Genomic DNA, 9,460 nt, shown 5'->3' on the forward strand with positions numbered 1-9,460 from the left:
ACAGAAATAGAAAGATTAAGGAAGTCTGCGTAATTGTTTACATTTTGGTTTAATGACAACAGCCAGTTTACAGTGCAATAAAAATGATTAATGTAAGTCTTTATCGTAGGCTACTTAAAGTATTGCCTAAGAGAAACGTTGTGGAGACCTTGCTTTAACGTCATCTCCTGTTACCTACTTAATGGTTTGTGTGGTGCTCTAAAGTGTGTATATACTGTTTACTGCATTATTGATGTTTTTTATTCTTACAACAAGACCTTTCTTCAAAATGCAAAGGGAGATTCCCACCCAGGCGTTGACTGTTGTAACTGTTCCATTTTGGTGGAGTTGAGTTTCTAGGTTGTATTCTATATGAAATCTTGCACTGAATTTATGTTACCTCTGTTTCCCACCTTGTCAGCAAAAGTTAGGTTTAAAAAGTGCTTTAAGAATGTATTTTTAGCCCTACCCAGTTTGGCTCAGCGGATAGAGCGTCGGCCTGCGGACTGAAAGGTCCCAGTTTTGATTCCGGTCAAGGGCATGTACCTTGGTTGCAGGCACATTCCCAGTAAGGTGTGTGCAGGAGGCAGCTGATCGATGTTTCTAACTCTCTATCCCTATCCCTTCCTCTCTGTAAAATATCAATAAAATATATTAAAAAAAAAGAATGTATTTTTATTCTTACAAAGTTTTGGTCTCTCTCTCTCTCCCCCCTCTCGTTTCCTCGTTTCTCTCCTCCTTCCTTCTCCCCTCCTTCCTCTTTCTCTCCCTCTCCTCCTCTCCTTTCCATTTGTCTCTCTTTCCCTTCTCTCTCTTTCTCTCCTCTTTTTTTTTTTTTTTTAATTCTTACTTGGGTTGGTGAATTTAATATATTTTTTAAAGCTATCTCTTTTTTATTCTCTTGTAAAGTGAGTTATTCTGCTTCTGTTTTATGTGAAGGCATGCATTCTTAGTTTTCCTTGAAATCAATGTAATATTGACTTTATTGTTTCAAACATCTTGGTGATTACTTCATTATCTCTTCAACAAAGAACCTTTAATGTTGCCTTTGAAATTATAGAACTGTGTGATTTTTTTTTATTAGATACAACTTTCTATGTTAACAAAATGAATTGTGTAATTAAAATTGGGATGTGGCCATTTTGTATATAAAAAGATATTTACAGTTCATATCTTTAGTGCAAGGATACCAGTTATAAATGCAAAATAGTGATGGTTTTTCAAATAAGCTCTGAAATACAAGGATTGGGAAAGTTCTATAGGAACAGATATTGTATAGCTTTTTGGACAATATGGCTTGCTATAGCTATGTGTTTGTGAAGTTATTTTTTACTATTTTAAGATTACAGTTCTTAATAATGTAGAGAAAACTATTTAAATTTTGAAATAATGAGACAAAGTTAAATTTAATAGTCAACCAAACTGCAGGCCAGGTTTCACAGCCGATTTTAGCCAATAAATTTTCTATATATGCTAATTATATGGACATTTTAAGTGCATTCCTACCATTTGTGGCTGTTAGTCATATGCCTATCTTGAATTCACAAGATTGGCTTGTAATAATTATTTGTAAGGATTAACATTTGATAATTTTTCAATAATCAGTTATCTTTTCCATGGTTTCATTACTGCCCAGTCAAATATACTGTTTCTCAAAGTTATTTTAAATAAATTACATATTAATTGTATCGTATTGGTTATGATAAAGGAAATCAAGTAGTTTTTAAAAATTAGTATGAGGTTGTTAATCATGTGTGTGATATGAGAATTTACGTATGGGATTTTGTTTTCCTGTTTAGAGAAATGAGTCTCTGAGTCTCTTTAGAATCCTGTTCTATATTTTTTAGAATTTTAGAGTTTGATTTGCAGAGATAATCATCCATTGTTATTATTTTCTATTCTGAAGACTGTGATGCTATGGGATATTGTTAAGTTGCATAATTTCTCTGTGTCTTTTTTTTTCCATCATAACATGGGGAATAATAATAGAACTTCTTTCTTACAGTGTAAGACATTTGAATAAAAAATGGGTTTTAAGCATGGAAGTCATACACCTAAAAGACACTCCTAATAATACGAAATGATTTTAACTAAGTCACATGCACAACCTATTTCATATTAACCCTTTGAGTGCCAACCAATATCCTAGGAACTATGCTAAAATTGCCAAGGCATTTTTGCTGATTTTACAGCAGTTTAGGAAAAAAATTATGAATTGCAAGTAAATGAAGCTACATATTCAAAAACTTAAGGAAACCTTTACTACATTGACATATTTAGCAATATCATCATCACTAATAAAGGCAGACTTAGACCTGGACGCCTTTTCGAAGCTTTGATAGCGCTCCCGGCACTTTTGGCGAAAGACAGGAGGAGCGCGATTGCGCTCCCCGGCACCTTAGGGGTTAACAAAAAAAAAAAAATCAACTAGGAAAATAAGATAATGGGAAGGTTTTTGGTCATTGTGTTGTTTTGTTTTTCACTTTAGAATGTTTGTCAGTTGAGTATGTCTCTTCTTCATAACACTCGCTTGGTAAACTGGGTGTCGTACGTTCAATAGTTGAAACATATATTGCAAAGGTTGCCGAAGCATCGGCAAAGATTGTTTAGCCTCAAACACTATGAAACTAATAAGATGGAGAGAAGCACCCCCCCTTCTTAATGGGCACTGATGCCGAAGCCCTGTGAGTGTGTGTGCTGCGGCTCCTCCCGTCCAGCCCGGCCTTGGCCTCGCTGCTCTCCCAGCTGCCCTGCCAGAGCGCGGGCTGACCTGCCTGGGAGCTCAGTCTCTGGCAGCCCCCCTGCCAGTGCAGAGTCTCCGGAGAGTGCCTGATGCAACCCCCCGCCCCCTTCCCTGATGATTTCAGAAGCCCCTCCACCTTGGAGTTTGTTCCCTCCCCTGTTTGACCAAAGGGCGTTGGAGGAGGCCACTGGGTACTCTCGTGATCAGGGTTTGAAGAGTCGGCACAGAGTTCCTGCTGCTGCTGGTTTGGTGAGAAGAGGACGCCATGACTGGGAGTAGCCATCGCCCCAGTCTCCTCTTTGCTTCACAGCTGACACCTGGCCCCGATGCTGCGTCTGTCCCAGAAGCTTGACCGGTATTTTACTGTCATGGCCTGGGGAGCTCCATGGCTTAACAGTTTCCAGGTATTCAGGGAGCTCTATCTCATCCACAGCTCACCATCCTGTGGTTGTGGTAAATCTTGCGACTTAAAGGACAAGCAGATAAAATTACTAATCAACCATAGATTGCCTCGGGAGGCAAAAAGCATTCAAACCCTTAGAGCATTGTTTCTCAACCTTCCTAATGCCGCGACCCTTTAATACAGTTCCTCATGTTGTGGTGACCCTAATTTCACTGTTACAAATTGAACATAATAAAAACATAGTGATGAATCACAAAAACAATATGTAATTATAGATGTGTTTTCCGATGGTCTTAGGCGACCCCTGTGAAAGGGTCGTTCGACCCCCACAGGGGTCGGGACCCACAGGTTGAGAACCGCTGCCCTAGAGGCTTTCCCTGAGAAATGGACGGTGCTGTTTCAACAGGAAAAAAGCGGTAGGATTTGCTGGTAGTTCAATGCAGCCTGTGTTTGGATCTCCCTGTAACCGGTGTTTTTTGTTTTTCTTTTTCTTCTTTTTTTTGATCTGACTTTGACAACAGGGTTCCCTTCCGTCTCCATCTCCAGCCTTTTCCTGGGCTCTGCGTTGAACTCTTGGCACTGGATGTTGTCCTGGTCAACCCTTAGGCAGGTACATCCTGAGAACAAAACACTTTCCCCTCCATGTGGCTAGAGCCATCGCATTTCCAACCTCCTCGAGTAAATGAAGTTCCGAGGGGTTACCTGATACCCACTTAGACCTCGGTCCTGCGAGACCCGACATCCTGCCAGGACTTTACACTTACTGTGCAGAAAGACAAACATCTATACACCAGATTTCCCTGCGTTTCCTATAGAGTGTCTTCCTAATTACTTCCGCTTGAAGCAGCACCCTCAGTTCTTTCTCTCTCTTTGCATAGGACCGTCTATTTGTTGCCCCAAACCGCCCAACTTTCTGAGAATTTTAAACACAATTTCTCAGCTTAAATTTATTTATTTATTGCTTGAATCTATTTCACCATTGTCCTCAACGTTCTTTCCCTTCTCCTTAGTAATCCCTCGGCAAAACCCTGTCCGTGGATACACCTGTTTCACGACTGTTACTTGGCTCTGAAATATGGTTCAAGAGGAAAACATTTAACCACGCTGCCTCTCAGTCCTGAGGCACAATATATTTTGGCCTCCATCCTAGGTAACTGCCCTGTTACCTAAGTTAAGGGTTTTTCCATCAGTGAAACGCAGCCATTGGTTGAGACACAGCCAATTAATTTGAGGGGTGACAATCTACATTATTGATGAAGAGAAACAGTCAGTGTATATTACACATAGGGATAGTAAGTATTGTTCATGAAACTTTTGTTCCAGATTAAATGCATAAATTGTGTACCAGTTCACAACATTAAAAAATGTGTCTTGCTCTGGCCAATGTGGCTCAGTTGGTTAGCATCATCCCAGGCACCAAGGGGTTGCCAGTTAGATACCCTGTCAGGGCACATGTCCAGGTTTGGGCTTGATCCATGGTAGGGGGCATGAAGGAGGCAGCCGATTGATATTTCTCTCTTAAATTGATGTTTCTCTAGCCCTCTCCCTTCCTCTCTCTGTAAAATCAATAAAAAAATCTTTAAAAATATTTCTTATTGGAAATTTGAGTCAGTAATTCAAAACACCAATATAGTCATTTTTAAATTTTACACCTACTCTCTGCTCAAATCTCTAATCCACCTTCTTCACTTAGCAGATAACTTTGCATCTGATTTCAGTGACAAACTGAAGCTGAAGAGAACTTGTTTATCTTTCCACCACCCTCTGCAACAGACTACCAACAACTGTACCATATACATTGGCCTCCATCCTTTATAACGGGTGAGCTTTCTCTGCTCCTACTCAAGGCAACCTCTCCATTAATACACTGGGTCCCATGACCTTTTTCTTCCTCAAGATCTTTGCCCATGAAATTAAACTTCTGTCTTTTACATCATTAATTATACACTCTTGCCTAGATCATTCCCAATAATAAATAAACAGCAATGCTTTATAGAAATAATAGTTAACATGGATATAGTAGTTATCATGTGCCATATCCTGTGATAAAAACTGTACATATGTTAATTCTTTTTATCCTTACTCAAATTAGAAACTATCATTCCCATTTTATGGATGAGGAAACTGAGGCACAGCATGTTAAGCTGAGGGTGGCAGTACTAGGGAATCATAGAATCAATATTTGAACTATGTAGGCTGATGCGAGAATTTATGTTCTTAACCACTATGTAATTTGCTTCTCTCATGTGAATAAAACTTGTTGACTTCAAGATGTTCTTCAACTATTGCCTCATTTTCTCTGGTTCTTTTTATAGAAAAACCTAGCAGATGACATGATACTTTCTATAGAGAACCCTAAAGATTCCTCCAAAAAAACTACTGAACTGATAAATGAATTCAGTAAAATGGCAGGATACATAATAAATATCCAGAAATTGGCTGCATTTGTATGCACCAATAATGAACTATCAGAAAGGAAAATTAAGAAAACAATCCCATTTACAATTGTATAAAAAATACTTTGAAATAAATTTAACCAAGGATGTAAAAGACCTGTACTTGGAAAATTATAAAACACTGAAGAAAGAAATGGAAGAAAATACAAATAAGTGGAAACATATACCATGTTCATGGAAAGGAAGTATTATCATTAAAATGTCCATACTCCACAAAGCAATCTATAGTTTCAATGCAATTCCTATCAAGATACCAATGGCATAGTTCACAGAACTAGAACAAAAATTCCAACCACAAAAGACCCCAAATAGCCATAACAATCTTGAGAAAGAAAAACAACATTGGAAGAATCATGCTACCTGATACTACAAGGCCATAGTAATCAAAACAGCATAGTACTGGCATAAAAACAGACATATAAGTCAATGGAAAAGAATGAGCCCAGATATAAAAGCCACTTATTTATGGTCAATTAATATTTGATAAAGGAGGCAAGAGTATACAATAGGGTAAAAATAATCTATTCAATAAATAATGTTGGAAAAATTGAACAGCTATGCCGAAAAAATGAAATGAGACCACCTTCTTATACCATACACAAGAATAAACTCAAAATGGATTAAAGACAAATGTAAGACTCAACACCATAAACATTTTAGAAGAAAACAGGCAGTAAAATCTTACATATTTCTTGTAGCAATATTTTTCTGATCTGTCTCTCTGGGCAATGGCCACAAGAGAAAAAATAAACAAATGGGACTACATCCAACTAAAAACCTTTTGCACAACAAAGGAAACCATCAACAAAATGAAAAGACAATCCACTGAATGGGAGAACGTATTCACCAATGATACATCTGACAAGGAGTTAATATTCAAAATGTATAAAGAACTTATAAAACAACACCAGGAAACCAAACAATCCAATTAGAAAATGGGCAAAGAACATACGGATGGCCGGACAATAGACACATGAAAAGATGCTCAGTGTCACTAATTATCAGAGAAATGCAATTAAAGCCGCGATGAGGTGTTACCGCCCTCCTGTCAGAATGGCTGTCATCAACAAACAACTAGCATTGGCTGAGAATTCAGAGGGAAGGGAACCCTTGTGCACTGCTGGTGGTGGGAACGCAGTTGGCACGGCCCCTGTGGAAAACAGTATGGGGTTTCCTCAAAAAATAAAAATGGAGCTGCCTATGACCAAGCAGTTCCACCTCTGATAATACATCTGAAGAAAACAAAAACCAAGAATATATGCACCCTGTGTTCATCGCAGCGTTATTGGAAATAGCCAAGATTTGGCAGCAGCCCAGTGCCTCCGGGATTTTCTCCCAATAGACTAGCTTCTCGCACGTCCATGTTTCAGGCTCTGCTGTTAGGGAAACCAAAGTGTGACAGGTGCAAGGAAGAGTGATCTGAGGAAGAGCTGCCTGCCTTTATTTCCTCACCCCCTTGCGTAGTCTCTCTGTGGCTTTTGGCAATTATGACTTTTCTGCCACTACTCCCCCAAAACTCAATTTTTTGTCATCACCAATGACTTCTTCATATTTGATTCTAGGGTCAGGTTTTAAGCCCTACTCTTACTTGATTTTTCAAAATCCTATGCCACAGTTAACACGTCCTTCTTGTTGACAATCTATCTGACCAGGGTTTATGGGACACCACGTTCATAGAGCGTTCCTCCTCACTCACTGGCCACTCCTCGTCTAGGAGAAACGGGTTCCTCTCTCCCTCCTGACTCTTGCGGTACCTCAGGGATCTATCTTCACTCATTTTCTAGTGTTCTCTTTTAGTGTCTAATTTTTAAATAAAAAAACCTTAACTTGGAATATAATAGACACCTCAAACTTTGCATGCCCAATAAAAACCCTTGATAGCTTAACCCAAACCGTTTCCTCTCCAAATTTATCCCATTCATTCAATTATTCATTCATTCACTTCGGTTCACACTGATGCTCAGTCCAAAGTCCAAGGTAGGCATCTTGGGTCTTCTCTTTCTCTCACATCCATCTTCAATCTATCAAGCCCTCCTCTGAGGCCTAACTTCAAGTTATATCACAAATCCGAATTTGATAACTAATTCCATCACTACATGGACAGGGTAAGCCACCATCACCTTTGGCCTGAACAGCTACATCTGCCAGTACTGCCCTGTGCAATCTGTTTTTGTATAGTGATTTATAAAATGCATAAATCAGACCTTGCCCCTCCCTCTTCAAAGTGCTTCAATGGCTCTTTATGAACAGATGGGGTTAAAATGAAAACTAAACTCTTTAACAAAAGCTATGAGATTTTTTAAAAAATCGTTGCTTCTCTTTCCCACTTCCTGTGCCAGCACCGCTCACTCCACTCCAGCATCCCGGCTTCTCTCTGTTCTCTGAACACACCCAGCTTGTCCTGACCCCCAGGGCTCCACGCTTGCTTTCTCTCAGGCTGGAAGGCTTTTCCTCCAGAGCATGGTCCCCTCTGTGGTTCAGGTCTCCAACCAGAGTTCACGGCTCAGGAAATCCTTCCCGCGTGGCCTCTACAAAATGCCCATTTCTCAGGCTATGTTGTTATGGCAGAAATCAGGCTGGGGGGAAGCGACAGACTGTACACACTCGGAGATTCAGAAAAGAACTGCTTTATTTGCACGGGTGCTGGCTCAGCGGAGTCCCCTCCAGAGGCTGAGCCCTGAGCAAAGCGGGGTTTGGCATTTTACATTCTCCCAGGCTCTTTGTCTCCCCTCTATGGCGTATACATACATTAGACATTCTTCCTATGTTACATGTTAAGCTTCCGGGTATCTGTTGCAGTTTGGGAGGAGGGCCGTGACCTGAGACAGCAGAAGCTTGACTGGCAGCGGGCCCTGCTGGAGCAGAAGTAGAAGAAGCAAGCGGATTACAGAAGCTGAGGCTCGGTCATGGGTCATGGCCATGCCCGCAGGGAGGGGGCTTGCCATCTCAATGTAAAGTAGCGTGGGTGTCAGGGCCATTTGGTCTTCCTCAAAGAGGCGGGAAAGGAAACATGTAGCTTCAGGAATCATGCCTTCATCACTGTCAGTTCCACGTGGCGTAAGAACATTTGCATGTCTCAGTTGAGAGTGTGGGATGGAAAGACAAACAGGTAGGAAAAGCAGGCGCTAAAGGGAAAGATTCAAAAACTACAACACAAACGGTAGAAGTGAACAGAGCTACTAGTATCTGGAAGAGAAGTCAGGCTGTTTTCCCCCAACACTGGCATACACTCCTGATTAATTGGCGGAAGCCGGTCCATCCTTGCTGCTTGACACAGTCGCTGCAGGGAAGAAACATCTGCACAGGATATGTTTCAAGGGACCTGGCATATATGGCATACTGTTCTTAATATGTTTGCTCCCCTTCTTGGCGCTATGTGTTTTAACCAAGGTCACCTCTCTGAGAAAGGTTGTTTCCCCAGGTAGGGATTTTTCCCTGAAGTTAGGGAGGGAATAAAACCCCTTAACTAAGTGCCAGGCGGGTAGTTAATCACTTTAACTACGAACAATCATGCTTAAGCTACATGATCTTTACTCCCTGGAATGGAGATAAGAAACGCCCTAACCTTTGGAATAGAAATTGACAGGATTAAAATCAGCTGGTATAAATACAGATGTAACAAGACAATAAAACACAGAACTTGGCTGGAGATCCTGGTTAGAGATCCTGACTAGAGGCTGCTGATCAACTGAACACTGTCTCCGTGTCATTCCTTCTTCGCCAACTCCGTCCACACCTTTGGGGACCCCTGGACCTGCTGGGGTTGGACCCCAGCAATTAATAAGATATTGCAAGGGAATCCAGACCTCGCCTGGGGCTGGGTGGGCGCGCACCTCTGTGCGGAGCAGCCTGCGAGGAGGCGTCGGAGAGGGAGGCAGA

The 9,460-nt window shown here is 40.8% G+C and overlaps 1 long non-coding RNA gene across 1 annotated transcript in view; it reads left to right on the forward strand.

Moving 5' to 3' along the window:
- LOC132240056 (uncharacterized) overlaps positions 1-5,395 on the forward strand; it is a 397,852-nt gene extending 392,457 nt beyond the window's left edge. Inside the window, exon 2 of the long non-coding RNA XR_009454216.1 lies at positions 3,474-5,395. This is a non-coding gene — a long non-coding RNA (uncharacterized LOC132240056). The remainder of the gene's footprint in view (positions 1-3,473) is intronic.
- Positions 5,396-9,460: the final 4,065 nt, after the last annotated feature.

The sequence above is a fragment of the Myotis daubentonii genome, chromosome 8, assembly GCF_963259705.1.
Source record: "Myotis daubentonii chromosome 8, mMyoDau2.1, whole genome shotgun sequence".
Classification (NCBI taxonomy): Eukaryota; Metazoa; Chordata; class Mammalia; order Chiroptera; family Vespertilionidae; genus Myotis; species Myotis daubentonii.